Raw genomic sequence first — 15,498 nt, 5'->3', positions numbered from 1 at the left:
AAGGTTGCAAACCATCGAGAAAATAGAAGAGGAGAATATCATCGGGAATATCTGGGACCTCCAGGCTAAGGTTCGTGAATTCTTTAATATACTCCCGAATCGTCCCGGAATGATGTAATTTACGTAGACGACTCATCGCATCCTTTTGAGCATTCTTGGGGTAGAATTGATTCTTAAGTTCAGTAAGGAAATCATCCCAAGTATCAATAGTAACCGTACCTTTCTCGATATCTCCATATCGACGACGCCACCATAACGCTGCGGTATCCTTCAGGTAACGGGTTGCCGTCTTGATCTTCATTGCATCATCCACTATGTTGACTCCCTCCAAGTATTGTTCCATCTCCCATATAAAATCATCAACCGCTCGGGCTTCCCGCTTCCCCACGAACGGTGACGGCTTGGGAACGTCCACCTTCGGATCATTGCATCCAGTGTTGCTACCCCCACTAGCCATGAATCTCAAACAAGAGTTCATGTTGGTTTGTAAATCCACGAGGCGTTGGTGAATAGTGGAGACCTCCCCCTCCATTTCGCCTCGCAACTTCGTAATCTCACCCATGAGCATACCCCTTAAGTCATGGATCTCACGTCGCATGTCAACGTCTAGCACGTTGATTGCACTCTTGCAATCATCTTTCAATTCGTCAAAGTCCCCGTCCAAACCATCCAAACGTTGGTGGACGTCTTCGACCTTTGCTCTCACGTCGTCCATGGATGTCTCTACATCCATGATCCTCTTGTCCAAGTTTGCGACAAAGTCTTTGGACATACCTCGGTTCTTCTTGGCTCCTTGTCGAGTCTCTACCCGACCACGAGTCTCATCACCCATCACACCACTTGTTGCGCTCACATTCTTCTCGGTCTCGGTTGCCATCTCCTTGAATCGACCTTGCTCTTGATACCAAATGTCACAGACTTATCTCGATAAGCTCACGTGCGGCACTTAGTCTCTACTAAGTCAGCCTTACTCGGACCTTATAACGATTCAAGTAACCAAAAGAGAAAATATTATAGAACAAGTGGAATTGAAGAAAATACTTATATTGCTTGAGAATGCTTTACAAGAGAGAATGTTTGAGATTTGAGGTGTGGTGTGCCAAATGAGACCACCCCTATTTATACTACTTCTAACACAAAATGGATGGCTAAGATTAATCTAAATCAATGGTTAGGATCTAAGTACTAGAAACTTCAAGTATATACATGGAGATAGATATTTCCATGAACATTCCATACCATTCCATGGAAGAACTCATGGGAAAGTTCTAGGGAGCTTCCATGATGTTCTTGGGCCTTCCATGAAGTTCTTGGGTTAAAACCCTTAATTGGGTCATAATCTTAGTGGGTTGGGCCACAAACTTATTGGGTTGTGACAATGTGGTGTCTTAAACACCGCGAAAATGCCACATTCATACTACACAAATAAATACATTATATACGTACACACATAATTATTCCATTCACCTTAACACAAGGATGATGATTATGCACTTCCGAACTTCAAAGCAATGTACCTAATACATTAAGTACACTTTCAATACACAAACTAGTGGAACTAGCCACATTACTTACACTTGAGCATTTAATGACCCAATTTGCATTAAATAACTCAACTACACCAAAATCGCCCTTAATTGGCCAAGACACATGTTAAATCACTAAAACTAGTGATTTAAAGTCTACTAACTTAAACCAACACAAACTTAGGGTAATTCATACACATTTCATCCAAACTAGGTCAACGTTACTATTTTGACCCATTTCAACACTTAAACTTACAAACTTGGTCAACTTAACCCATTTACAATCCTTTCAACATTTAACAAGTGTTTTAGTGCTTAGCAACACAATTAACACTTACAAATCTCATTTCATTTGACCAAAACCCTAGATTGTAGCTATTAGGGTTTCATTACAACAACATAACCCAAATTCACCCATTTTACCCTCAAATGGGTCATACAAGTCTCTAGTGACCAAAACCCTAGCCATTAACCAATTAAAACTCAAAACATAGAGTTAAGACTTACCAACACTATCCACTTGTAGCTAAGAACAAGAAGAACAACTTTAATTCTTGCTCCAAGGTTTGATTCACAAATCTCCACTCTCAAATCTCACTTGAAATCAATTGGGTTTTTAAGTTTTGAGAGAAATTAGAGGAAGAAAATGAAAAAGAAATAGATAATAGATTATAAGTGGCCGAGACTTAAAGTCTCCATCAGATCCATACGCGAAAAGATGATTATACCCTTGAACCACTTATTTTAAAACAAAAATCCGGAACCAGTTCACCCAGTGGGTCGCGGTGCGGCCCCAATTGTCGCGACGCGGCAATTAACGTATTTTACGAGCTTTATTAAATCATTCCTAACTCAGATTCTAGTTATTGGTCGCGGCGCGACCTTATTCTACGCGGCGCGACATATAAGGGAAAACTCGACCCTTCTTAACAGGCCTTCTGACTTTGTTTTGAGTTCAATGTCGCGGCGCGACAAAGGCTTCCGTGGCGCGGCAATGGCCTTCAACTGATCCATTCGACAACTTTACACAACTTAACGATTTATTCAACTTGTACACCTTGTTTACGCTTCCTATGCACGTCTAAACTTCATCTTTTAGTCTCACAAGACTTAACATCAACAAAGACCCATGCATATACTTATACATGCATATATTCTACACACATATATATACACATACATATTCATATATATATATATATATATATTTACACAATAACTAGCACTTAGGTCTTTTAATCACATAAACGCACAAGTTATAAGCGTACTAATAAATAAGTTTGTACCTTTAAATATGTATGGGAAAAACGGGATGTTACAACTCTCCCCCACTTAAATCGGAGCACGTCCTCGCGATCCAAGCCGCATGACAAGCCGGAAGATAAACCAAGACAAACTCTTCGGATTCCCACGTAAACTCGGAACCCTTTCGATGTCGTCATTGCACTTTGAAAGTTCTAACTTCTTTGTTCCGCAACATTTTAACCTTCTCATCAAGAATGGCTATTGGTTCTTCAACATACTCTAGCTTGTTGTTCAAGGTAATCTCCTCTAACGGCACCCAAGTCGAGTCATCCGCAAGACACCTACGGAGATGGGAAACATGAACGTATTATGAATCCCCGCAAGCTCTTCGGGCAACTCTAGTCTATAAGCAACCTCACCAACACGTTCCAAAACCTTGAAAGGACCAATAAATCAAGGAGCTAACTTTCCTTGCTTTCGAAACCGAATAACACCTTTCCATGGAGAAACCTTAAGCATCACCATGTCACTTTCTTGAAATTCGATCGTTCGTCTACCTTTATCGACGTAAGATTTTTGTCTATCTTGCGCCGCCTTAAGTCGAGCCCGAATCATCTCAATCTTACTATTAGTCTCTAGGACCAAATCGGTACTCCCGATTTCTCGTTGTCCCACTTCACCCCAACAAATAGGAGTTCGACACCTACGCCCATAAAGCATCTCATAAGGTGGAATTCCAATACTAGTGTGGTAACTATTATTGTACGAGAATTCCACCAATGGTAAGTGATCATCCCAACTACCACCAAAATCAATAATACACGCCCTCAACATATCCTCCAACGTTTGGTTCGTACGCTCGGTTTGACCGTCCGTTTGAGGATGATACGCCGTGCTCATTTTCAATTGAGTACCCATATCTTCATGAAACTTATTCCAAAACCGAGACGTGAAACCAGTATCTCGATCCGAAACAATAGATATAGGAACCCCATGTCTCGATATCACCTCCTTGATAAACAACTTGGACAAAGTCTCCGACGATATCGTTTCCCGAATGGGAAGAAACAAAGCACTCTTCGTCAATCTATCAACTATCACCCAAATCGCATCATATTGGGTTCTCGTCGTCTTTGGTAACTTGGTAATGAAGTCCATAGTAATGTGCTCCCATTTCCATTTCGGGACTTCCAATGGTTGTAACTTACCGTACGGCTTTTGGTGTTCGGCTTTAACTTGCAAACATGTGACGCAATGTTCAACATACTTAACAACATCACGTTTCATGCCCAGCCACCAATACTCCTTCTTTAAATCAAGGTACATTTTCGTTGCACCCAGATGAATGGAATACTTTGACTTATGTGCTTCATCAAGGAGCACTTGTCGGTAACCACCCATATTAGGCACCCACACTCTTCTTTGAAAAGATAACAAGCCGTGCGGGCCTAAAGTAATAGACTCCGTTTGCCTCACGATTCATTACTCATGCTTGTTATTGACAAAAGCCTCAATTTGAATTTCACCAAGCTTTACAAGGAAATCGTTAGTAATAATCATGCGTAACGATCCTACTCGTATTGTTGAATGTTGACTCTTTCGACTTAACGCATCCGCGACCACGTTCGCCTTACCCGGATGATAAAGTATCTCAGAATCATAATCTTTTACCACATCCATCCACCTACGTTGACGATAATTCAAATCTCGTTGATTAAAGAGATGTTTCAAACTCTTATGATCCGAATAAATCGTACACTTGACACCATACAAGTAGTGGCGCCAAATTTTCAACGCATGTACCACCGCCGCCAATTCAAGATCATGAGTCGGGTATTTCTTTTCGTGTTCCTTTAATTGTCGAGAGGCGTAAGCGATGACTTTACCCCTTTGCATTAGAATACACCCGAGCCCATTTAAAGAAGCATCACAATAAACCGTCATGTCTTCTACCCCTTCCGGCAACACTAACACCGGAGCTTGACACAACTTCTATTTTAACAATTGAAAAGCAATTTCTTGCTCATTTTCCCAATTGAACCTTACGTTCTTCCTTGTCAACTTTGTCAAAGGAGAAGCAATCTTAGAAAAGTCTTGGATAAACCGCCTATAATAACCGGCCAATCCGAGAAAACTTCAGATTTCCGTAGGCGTAGTCGGTTTTCCCCAACTCTTCACCGTCTCAATCTTCCTCGGATCTACTTGGATACCTTCTTTATTCACGATATGGCCAAGGAATTGAACTTCCCTTATCCAAAATTCACATTTGGAGAATTTAGCATACAATTTCTCCTTCCGCAATGTCTTCAATACTTCACGCAAATAGTGTTCATGTTCCTTCATACTCTTAGAATAAACAAGTATGTCGTCAATGAACACAATTACCGAATTGTCCAACATAGGTTGGCACACTCAGTTCATAAGATCCATGAATGCCGCCGGTGCATTCGTACGACCAAAAGGCATAACTACAAACTCAAAATGCCCGTAACGCGTTCGAAAAGCCGTTTTCTCTATGTCTTCCTCACGGACCCGCACTTGATGATAGCCGGACCGTAGGTCAATCTTAGAAAAATACGTTACACCTTGGAGTTGGTCAAACAAATCGTCAATCCGAGGTAATGGATAACGATTCTTGATCGTCACTTTGTTCAACTCCCGATAATCGATGCACATCCGCATACTTCCATCTTTCTTTTTCACAAACAAAACCGGAGCACCCCATGATGAGGAACTCGGTCGAATAAAACCCTTTTCAAGCAACTCTTGGGTTTGATTTAACAATTCTTGCATTTCTGTCAGCGCTAAACGATAAGGAGTTTTAGCAATGAGGGTAGCCCCCGGAACCAACTCAATGCGAAATTCAACTTGTCTTTCCACCGGGACACCCGGTAACTCATTCGAAAAAACATCTTCAAATTTGTTAACCACCGGAATTTCACGAATGGGTGGCGGCTCATCACGAGTATCAACTACATGGGCAAAAAAAGCCATACCACCACTAACAAGGAAACAACTTGCCTGTGCAAAAGTGCATATCGGCACAAGTCTTCTTCGCTTATCGCCATGAATAATAAACTCTCCCCCACTTGGGGTCTTCACACGAATGAATTTATCATGGTATGCAATATCGGCTCTATAACAATCGAGCCAATCCATACCAACAACAATATCAAAATCACCCAAAGTCATCGGAATGAGATCGATTTCAAAAGTTTCGGTACCAAACACAACATTACAATTTTTACAAACATCAACCCCTAGCACCGTTTTACCATCCGCTATTTCGACTTCTACCGGATGACTTAACTTAGCTAGCGGTTTATTCAACTTAGGCACAAATCTAGGAGACACAAACGACAAGTTAGCACCACTATCAAAAAGTATTCGTGCCGGACTAGAGTTAACCATGAAAGTACCTGAGACGACTTGATTTGATTGTTTGGCTTCTTCATTCGTCATCAAGTAGTTGCGACCCCTAGCCGTACCCGCCGCTTTCTCCAATTTCCTAACATGATCATTGTTCAAATTGAGACATTCCGGCCTCTTATGCCCTTCTTTTCTACAATTATAACAAGTGAGTTTGGTTGTAGAAGGAGGGTTGGTGCAATCACGGGCCATATGTCCCTTTCGTCTGCAATTGTGACAAGAATAACGGAACTCTCCGGGAACACTTTTCTTCACACTACCGACACTTTCGGTTGCACCCTTACTCTTTTTGTTCGAATGACTTGTAGCTTCGAACTTCCTCTTGCCAAAAGTAAAGCCACTCTTTCTTAACACGAGCGCCTCAAAACCTTTAGCCATATTAAACAACTCATCGAAACTCTTCACCACGTTCATACTAATCTTCTCTTGATAACTATCATTCAAGATTCGATAGAAATCTTCTTTCAACATTTTATCATTCCCAACATACTCCGGGCAAAATTGGGTCTTGGACAAAAACACGGATTTGAGAGTGTTCAAATCCATCGACCCTTGCCTCAAGGAACGTAACTCGTCCTTAAGCCTTGTAAGATCGGCCGGAGTTCGGTATTCGTCGAAAAACTCCGCCTTGAACTCGTCCCAAGTAAAATCCATGCATTGTTCTTCACCATAGACTTGGATTTTCGCATCCCACCATAACTTAGCATCACCTCTTAAAATGCTACTACCATATCTTGTCTTTTTATCGAGAGGGCATTCACATGTACGAAAGGCCCCCTCCATATCGGAGATCCAACGGGCACTCTTAAGTGGGTCCCGTTCACCATCGAAGGTGGGAGGTTGAGAGTCCTTGAAATTCTTATAAAAGAAGTCCCGTCTCCCCACATTATCCCCTTGTAGAATAAGCTTAACTTGATCCCTAACCACATTAACTAGTTGCTCATCGATCGTATCTAGAAACATCTTCTTAACGTCTTCGAGAAACTCCACCTTTTGACATTTAAAGATGGCCTCAACTTTGGCCGTGAACTCGGGGTCCTCGCTCGTGCCCCCATTATCGGTGTCGTGTCCATTTCTCATCTTCATTCTATAAAACGAAAGAGGTTAAACAATGAATGAAAAGACATGACAAACATATACATATACATATACACCTTATCGCCCCATCTTGGCCAACAATCATCGTACATCGCTCGTTTGACACGATTTTCGCCCGTAACAATGGTAGCTAGTCATTGCTACGCGAGCACGTCGCATTAACTCGTTAGTACAACGTCTATCTCGCTTGATGATTACAACTACAACACAAAACAATTAGTGCAAGGTTAGATCACATAAACCCAAGCACTACAATTCCGATCCGACCCGAAGTCCTACAAGTCCCGCATAAAGCGCACACACAATAAAGTCTAAGTCTAGGTGTAGAGACCCGTCCTAATCCATTCGGACGAAGTTCATATCGATTATAAACGATTCACAACAGTTGATTACATCGCGAGGTACTTGACCTCTATATGATACATTTTACAAACATTGCATTCGTTTTTGAAAAGACAATCTTTCTTTACATCGAAAATTGACTGGCAAGCATACCATTTCATAATATATCTAACTATAATTGACTTAATAATAATCTTGATGAATACAACGACTCGAATGCAACGTCTTTTGAAATATGTCATAAATGACTCCAAGTAATATCTCTAAGATGAGCAAATGCACAGCGAAAGATTTCTTTCATATCTGAGAATAAACATGCTTTAAAGTGTCAACCAAAAGGTTGGTGAGTTCATTAGTTTATCATAATCATTCATTTCCATCATTTTAATAGACCACAAGATTTTCATTTCTCATAAATATACGTCCCATGTATAGAGACAAAAATATCATTCATATAGATTGAACACCTGGTAACCGACATTAACAAGATGCATATAAGAATATCCCCTATCATTCCGAGAAATCCTTCGGACATGATAAAAACAACATCGAAGTACTAAAGCATCCAGTACTTTGGATGGGGTTCGTTAGGCCCAATAGATCTATCTTTAGGCTTCGCGTCAATTAGTAGATCGGTTTACTAATTCTTAGGTTACCAAGCAAAAAGGGGCATATTCGGCTTCGATCATTCAATCATATAATGTAGTTTCGATTACTTGTGTCTATTTTGTAAAACATTTATAAAAATTGCGCATGTATTCTCAGCCCAAAAATATAAAGGTAAAAAGGCAAATGAAACTCACCTAATGTATTTTGTAGTAAAAATACATATGACGACATTGAACATGTGTAGGTTTGGCCTCGGATTCACGAACCTATATCATTTGTATATTTATTACAGTATGTAATGGAAATCACATAATTTCATTTATTAGTATTTGTTATTTATATACTTTTTAGCAATAGTAATTATATAACGAATCAATTGTATAAAATTTCATATTTATGTATTATATATAATAATAATAATAATAATAATAATACACATGCATTAAAATTCCTACCTATATATTTTTATATTGAAAATAATAATATTACTACTACTGATATTAATATTAATATCAGTATTGATAATAATAATGAAAGTACTCATAATAATATTAATACAACAATTATTTTCAAACTTGCAATTAAGTTTAAAATTTGGTCGGAAATTCCCGGGTCATCACACTAGGCACCTATCTCAAGTCGCCTAAATCCCTTAGACCGTGCTCTGATACCACTTGAAACAACCCAACCCGTTTACCATACGAAATTTTTTTTTTATATAATACACATTTACGCGCCAATTAAATATGTAAACCATTCCACAAGTTTCATTAAAACATACAACAAGTTTAGTGTTTACAAAAGGCACGAGGCCATTAATAAATGTGATACAAGTTCGACCTATCCAAAAACGATAGTTTTAATCTAAACAACACTTCGAGCATGGTTTGGGGCTAAACTACCCAAAAAGCTAGGCCAAACTTCAAAGTCTCCAACGAAACATCATCAAAGGACACCTAGTGCCCAACAACCCCTTTTCCCCTATCCGCACCTGCATCTAAAAAGATAAACAACGAGAGGGGTAAGCTAATAGCTTAGTGAATGCAATAATTATACATGTTCATATATAACCTACTTACTTGCAATCACTTACACAATACCACATACAAGCTAGCAATTCGATAATCATGCAAACATCATGCATAAACTACTATCCACAATTCATAAGAAGCTAGCAACCACAATAGCATATAGTTCACAATTTAATATGCTAGATACGAATTCACACAACCATGGTTAACCAATCGTACAAGGGAACGATACTCGTAAAAGACCGTCGGAGTTCATAATATCCATTAGTGTTACTTAAACACCGCGTAATCACTAATCCCCTGGGTGATGTCTTGAACACCGCGACTAACTCACCCCCATGACAATGTGGTGTCTTGAACACCGCGACGATTCCACATGTCAATCCAAACCATGAGTGGTGCCTTGAACACCGCGGCATCCACTCCCATGACAATGTGGTGTCTTAAACACCGCGACAATACCACATGTCAATCAAACAATGAGTAGTGTCTTGAACACCGCGACAATACTACTCGTTACTTAGAATGTGGTGTCTTAAACACCGCGACAATGCCACATTCATACTACACAAATAAATACATTATATACGTATACGCATAATTATTCCACTCACCTTAACACAAGGATGATGATTATGCCCTTCCGAACTTCAAAGCAATGTACCTAATACATTAAGTACACTTTCAATACACAAACTAGTGGAACTAGCCACATTACTTACACTTGAGCATTTAATGACCCAATTTGCATTAAATAACTCAACTACACCAAAACCGCCCTTAATTGGCCAAGACACATGTTAAATCACTAAAACTAGTGATTTAAAGTCTACTAACTTAAACCAACACAAACTTAGGGTAATTCATACCCATTTCATCCAAACTAGGTCAACGTCACTATTTTGACCCATTTCAACACTTAAACTTACAAACTTGGTCAACTTAACCCATTTACAATCCTTTCAACATTTAACAAGTGTTTTAGTGCTTAGCAACACAATTAACACTTACAAATCTCATTTCGTTTGACCAAAACCCTAGATTGTAGCTATTAGGGTTTCATTACAACAACATAACCCAAATTCACCCATTTTACCCTCAAATGGGTCATACAAGTCTCTAGTGACCAAAACCCTAGCTATTAACCAATTAAAACTCAAAACATAGAGTTAAGACTTACCAACACTATCCACTTATAGCTAAGAATAAGAAGAACAACTTTAATTCTTGCTCCAAGGTTTGATTCACAAATCTCCACTCTCAAATCTCACTTGAAATCAATTGGGTTTTTAAGTTTTGAGAGAAATTAGAGGAAGAAAATGAAAAAGAAATAGATAATAGAGGATAAGTGGCGGAGACTTAAAGTCTCCATCAGATCCATACGCAAAAAGACGATTATACCCTTGAACCACTTATTTTAAAACAAAAATCTGGAACCAGTTCACCCAGTGGGTCGCGGCGCGGCCCCAATTGTCGCGGCGCGGCAATTAACGTATTTTACGAGCTTTATAAAATCATTCCTGACTCAGATTCTAGTTATTGGTCGCGACGCGACCTTATTTTCCGCGGCGCGACATATAAGGGAAAACTCGACCCTTCTTAACAGGCCTCCTGACTTTGTTTTGAGTTCAATGTCGCGGCGCGACAAAGGCTTCCGCAGCGCGGCAATGGCCTTCAACTGATCTATTCGACAACTTAACGATTTATTCAACTTGTACACCTTGTTTACGCTTCCTATGCACGTCTAAACTTCATCTTTTAGTCTCACAAGACTTAACATCAACAAAGACCCATGCATATACTTATACATGCATATATTCTACACACATATATATACACATACATATTCGTATATATATATTTACACAATAACTAGCACTTAGGTCTTTTAATCATATAAACGCACAAGTTATAAGCGTACTAATAAATAAGTTTGTACCTTTAAATATGTATGGGAAAAATGGGATGTTACAACAAAACAGACATTTGCACAGAATAGTTGCAAAGGGAGCAACTCATATAATACAAAAAAAAGATAAAAAAGAAGAACAAGAATTGACACGGTATATTAAACTGTACAAGACCAGGGATCACACATCCAGGTTAGCCACTCCATCTTCCGATTCTTGATCCGATTTGAGAGCCACTCGAACGATTTGAATTGAATCTCCATAAGGGCCGTTGCACCATTCCAACAATGATTCTTGAAGACCTTTTGATTTCGGTTACTCCATATTAGATATGCATACGACCATTCCAATGCTTGCCAAATGCTCGAACTTAGAGGGGTTATGGCACGATTACACTTCCCACGAAAAGCTTCGTGTATACTAAGATTTGTAACCGCACCTGAAATGTCCCGTTCATATTGATTATAAACGTTCCATATTAATTGATTTCGTTGCGAGGTTTTGACCTCAATATGAGACGTTTTTCAAAGACTGCATTCGTTTTTAAAACAAACCATAACCTTTATTTTATCTAAAAATATCACACTTACACACTACCAATACATATTGGTTTACAATATTAATATGTTACAACAAAGTAAATCTCGAATGCAGTTTTAAACAATATTATACAAGCATGCTGACACCAAATCTTGTCCATATTTTAGCATGCAATAGCGGAAGCTCTTAATAATCACCTGAGAATAAACATGCTTTAAACGTCAAAAAAATGTTGGTGAGTTACAGGTTTAACCTATATATTTATCAAATCGTAATAATAGACCACAAGATTTCATATTTCAATATACATCCCATACATAGAGATAAAAATCATTCATATGGTGAACACCTGGTAACCGACATTAACAAGATGCATATAAGAATATCCCCATCATTTCGGGACATCCATCGGACATGATATAAAAACTCTAAGTACTAAAGCATCCGCTACAACGGATGGGGTTTGTTGGGCTCAATAGATCTATCTTTAGGATTCGCGTCAATTAGTAGACTGGTTTACTAATTCTTAGGTTACCAAGCAAAAAGGGGCATATTCGACTTCGATCATTCAACCATAGAAAGTAGTTTCATGTACTTGTGTCTATTTTGTAAAACATTTATAAAGCTGCATGTATTCTCATCCCAAAAATATTAGATTTTAAAAGTGGGACTATAACTCACTTTCACAGATTTTTACTTCGTCGGAAAGTAAGACTTGGTCACGGGTTGATTCACGAACCTATAACAAATATGTACATATATATCAAAGTATGATCAAAATATAATTACAACATTTTTTATTACGTTTTAATGATTTGAGTTTATTAAGTCAGCAGTCCTCGTTAGTAACCTACAACTAGTTGTCCACAGTTAGATGTACAGAAATAAAGCAATATATATTATCTCGAATCAATCCACGACCTCGTGTATACAAGTCTCAGGCTAGATCACAGCTCAAATTATATATAATATTTTGGAATCAACCTCAACCCTGTATAGCTAACTCCAATGTTACTGCATATAGAGTGTCTATGGTTGTTCCGAAATATATATATAGATGGGACGATATGATATGTCAAAACATCGTATTCGTGTCTATGGTATCCCAAGATTACATAATATATGTTAGAATACATGTATAATACAATATAATTTAGCTAGGATATGATTAATATAGATTTGTTACCAATTTTCACGTAGCTGCAACAAGCAAAATTATCCAATCTTGTTTTACCCATAACTTCTTCGTTTTAAATCCGTTTTGAGTGATTCAAGTTGCTATGGTTTCATACTGAACATAAGTTTATGAATCTAAACATAAAAAGTATAAGTTTATAGTCAAAAATACAGGTTACAAGTCGTTTTTGTAAAGGTAGTCATTTCAGTCGAAAGAACGACGTCTAGATGACCATTTTGGAAAACATACTTTCACTTTGAGTTTAACCATGATTTTTGGATATAGTTTCATGTTCAAAAGAAAAATCATTTTCCCAGAAGAACAACTTTTAAATCAAAGTTTATCATAGTTTTAAATTAACTAACCCAAAACAACCCGCAATGTTACTACGACGGTGTATATCCGGTTTTACGGTGTTTTTCGTGTTTTCAGGTTTTGAATCATTAAGTTAGCATATCATATAGATATAGAACATGTGATTAGTTGATTTTAAAAGTCAAGTTATAAGGATTAACTTTGTTTGCAAACAAGTTTAGAATTAACTAAACTATGTTCTAGTGATTACAAGTTTAAATCTTCGAATAAGATAGTTATATATGTATGAATCGAATGATGTTATGAACATCATTACTACCTTAAGTTTAGTAGGTAAACCTACTGGAAATGATGAAAAAATAACTTGAGCTTCAAAGGATCTTTGATGGCTTGGAAGTTCTTGAAATATAATCATGACACGAAAACAAGATCAAGTAAGATTATTACTCGAATTAAGATAGTTATAGTTATAGAAATTGAATCAAAGCTTGAATATGAATATTACCTTGATTTAGAAAGATAACCTACTATAAATAACAAAGGTTTCTTGATCTTAGATGATTGCTTGGAATGGATTAGGAAACTTGGAAGTAAACTTGTAAACTTGGAAGTGTTCTTGATGTGTTCTTGAGTAATTATTTTTATGATGATTATAGATAATAACCAAAGCTTATATTTGATGATTTTGCTGGAAAAATAGTAACTTAGACGTTCATGGAAGAGTGTGTGTGTGTTTTGAGAGAGAATTGGGAAGAAAATTGGAAGTGAAATGGAGTGGGTGGTGAGTGGTGAAGGTGAGTGGGGTTAAAAGGAGTTCTTGTTTTTGTTTCCTTGCTCATAAGTCATGCTAGTTGTTTAATTGTTGGTTCCACATGTTTGTTGACTATCTAGGGCTGCTAAGAGCTGAATTATTATGTGTATATACCAATAGTATATACGTCTAGGAGCTGGGTATTGTACGAGCACGAATACGGTTGCATACGAGTAGAATTGTTGATGAAAATGAATGAGAATGCAATTGTAAGCATTTTTGTTAAGTAGAAGTACTTTGATATATGTCTTGAAGTCTTTCAAAAGTGTACTAATACATCTAAATACACTACATGTATATACATTTTAACTGAGTCGTTAAGTCATCGTTAGTCGTTACATGTAAGTGTTATTTTGAAACCTTTAAGTTAACGATCTCATTTAATGTTGTTAACCCATTGTTTATTATATCTAATGAGATGTTAAATTATTACATTATCATGATATTATTATGTATGAATATATCTTAATATGATATATATACATTAAAATGTCGTTACAACGATAATCGTTACATATATGCCTCGTTTCAAAATTCTTAAGTTAGTAGTCTTGTTTTACATATGTAGTTCATTGTTAACATACTTAATGATATGTTTAATTATCATTTTATCATGTTAAACATAGTGTATCAATATCTTAATATGATTCATATGTATTGTTATAACGATAATCGTTATATTTATCGTTTCGAGTTTCTTAACTCAATAAACTCATTTTTATGTATATCACTCATTGTTAATAAACTTAGTGAGATACTTATAAAAATCTCATGTTAACTATATATATATATATATATATATATATATATATATATATATATATATATATATATACACATATATATATCATCACGTAGTTTTTTACAAATTTTTAACGTTCGTGAATCGCCGGTCAACTTGGGTGGTCAATTGTCTACATGAAACTCATTTCAATTAATCAAGTCTTAACAAGTTTGATTGCTTAACATGTTGGAAATATTTAATCATGTAAATAACAATTTCATTTAATATATATAAACATGGAAAAGTTCGGGTCACTACAGTACTTACCCGTTAAATAAATTTCGTCCCGAAATTTTAAGCAGTTGGAGGTGTTGACGTATCTTCTGGAAATAAGTGCAGGTATTTCTTTTTCATCTGATCTTCTCATTCCCAGGTGAACTCGGGTCCTCTACGAGCATTCCATCGAACCTTAACAATTGGTATCTTGTTTTCCTTAAGTCTTTTAACCTCACGATCCATTATTTCGACGGGTTCTTCGATGAATTGAAGTTTTTCGTTGATTTGGATTTTGTCTAACAGAATAGTGAGATCTTCTTTAGCAAAACATTTTTTCAAATTCGAGACGTGGAAAGTGTTATGTACAGCCGCGAGTTGTTGAGGTAACTCAAGTCGGTAAGCTACTGGTCCGACACGATCAATAATCTTGAATGGTCCAATATATCTTGGATTTAATTTCCCTCG

The sequence above is a fragment of the Rutidosis leptorrhynchoides genome, chromosome 9, assembly GCF_046630445.1.
Source record: "Rutidosis leptorrhynchoides isolate AG116_Rl617_1_P2 chromosome 9, CSIRO_AGI_Rlap_v1, whole genome shotgun sequence".
NCBI classification, from domain to species: domain Eukaryota; kingdom Viridiplantae; phylum Streptophyta; class Magnoliopsida; order Asterales; family Asteraceae; genus Rutidosis; species Rutidosis leptorrhynchoides.
Note: the sequence above shows the minus strand (reverse complement) of the source record.